Below are 2,165 nucleotides of genomic sequence, written 5' to 3'. Positions count from 1 at the left end.
CCTGGAGGTCTATCCCTGGGGAGCCATCCCTGGAGGCCCATCCCTGGGGGCCATCCCTAGAGTCCATCCCTGGGGGCTTTCCCTGGGGGCTAGGCTTCCCCCTTGTTGGCAGGTGCTCTGTCGTCAGTTGTCATCATGTTGCTTTCTTTTTTTTTGGAGACAAAGTCTCAGTTTGTCACCTGTGGTAGAGTGCCATGGTGTCATCATAGCTCATAGCAACCTCAAACTCTTGGGCTCAAGTGATCCTCCTGCCTCAGCCTCTGAATAGTTGGGACTACAGGTGCCCACCACAACACCTGGCTAGTTTTTCTAATTTTAGTAGAGACAGGGTCTTTCTCTTGTTTAGGCTGGTCTTGAACTCCTGAGCTCAAGTGATCTATCCGCCTCGGCCTCCCAGAGTGATAGGATTACAAGTGTAAGCCACCATGTCTGACCCGGCATTGCTTTCTAAGAAACTAAACCTGAAACACTAACTCCAGTCCAGGACTTAGCCCCCTGCACCTCAGCCCTAGTAATAGACCACAGCTTCTGCTCACTAAGGGGCCTGCTCTGAGTGTCTGGAAATACATGGTGAAATCTGCTGGATCAATATTCTCCCTGACGTGGGTAGTACTCACTAGACTGTGTGCTCCAGGAGGGTGGGATCTGGTCTGTCTGTTCACCGCTGTAGCCAGCACTGGCATAGTGCCTGGCACGTGGCATGTGCTCAGCATTGCTGAGTGAGTGAAGGATTAGATGAGTAGTTTAACTGGACACGTGAAAACAGACATATCAGTCCAGTGAAAAATTTATCCATTTAGTCTTTTATTTACTATTCTGCAAATATATGTATTTTTTATTGTTGGGGATTCATTGAAGGTACACAGAACCAGGTTACATTAATTCCTTTTTTTTTTTTTTGAGACAGAGTCTCATTTTCTCAGGCCCTCGGCAGAGTGCCGTGGCATCAAAGCTTGCAGCAACCTCCAACTCTTGGGCTCAAAAAATTCTCTTGCCGCAGCCTCCTGAGTAGCTGGGACTACTGGCGCCCACCACAACACCTATCTCAAACCCATGAGCTCAGGTAATCCACCCACCTCAGCCTCCCAGAGTGCTGGGATTATAGGTGTGAGCCACCACGCCTGGCCTTATTCTGCAAATGTTTGTTGAGCACTGATTCTGTCGGGCACTCTGCTAGATAGCTGGAGAGTATAGAACCCATGGGCAAGCAGTCTGACCAGGGAGACTTTCCCAACCAATCCAATTCAGAAAAACAGTCTTTTCCTCAGTCATGAGTTAGGAGTCTCTGCATGTAGCACACTGTACCACTCCCAGAAAAGAGGAAAGAAATGGGAGACAGTTCCTCTTCATCTCAGAGCCGGTCAAGGCAAAGAGCATGGCCAAACATTAAAATGCTGTGCAGGGATCCAGCTGTGAACAAAATGCTGCCTGTCTGAGTGGTCAGGTGATCATTACTCACGGGGCGTCTATCAGCGTTTTCATCAGTCTAGTAAGTCTTTTAAGAATCCAGTTTTTTCCTTCTAACAAAGCACCCTAATTTGCAATTAGGCTTATTTGCTTCTTGTACATAGTATTTCTTTTTCACTACATTGCAAGCTCTGAACAAGGCAATGACTATGTGTGTTTTGATCGTGTTGTATTTCAAATGCCTTGCACTGTGCCAGTAAATATTCGCTGAATGTGTGAATTGCTGTGTATGGTGGCACCCAGCTGAAGACCCACCTACTTGGGAGGCTGAAGCAGGAGGATCATTTGAGCCCAGGAGTTGAAGGCTACAGTGAGCTGTGGTCATGTCTGTGAGTAGTGAGTGCATTCCAAGCTGGTCAGTGTAGTGAAACCTTGTCTCTAAAAATGAATAGATGAAGAAAGAATCACAGCCAATTTCCTGCTTAAAATATTTTGAAACCTGAAAGGATTATAGTGGTAATTCGAGAAACTAATTGGTGGTGTATGTCTGACACGACTGATCAGGATTTATCTTTCCATGCTGAGCTAAATGACTTTTTGTTTTTGCTGGCAAAGTTCTGGTCTAGAAACTCATTTACTTTTCTTTATTTCTAAACTTATTTACTTTGAATTGTGGTAGAGATTCCAGTTTACTTTTCACAATAGTCTATATTTTTTCAAATTACTCTATTAATTTTCAATCATATATATATATATAT

The sequence above is a fragment of the Otolemur garnettii genome, unplaced genomic scaffold (genome assembly GCF_000181295.1).
Source record: "Otolemur garnettii isolate 467f Iridium unplaced genomic scaffold, OtoGar3 scaffold00125, whole genome shotgun sequence".
Lineage (NCBI taxonomy): Eukaryota > Metazoa > Chordata > Mammalia > Primates > Galagidae > Otolemur > Otolemur garnettii.
The sequence above is the reverse complement of the archived record's forward strand: the minus strand, read 5'-3'. Positions refer to the sequence as shown.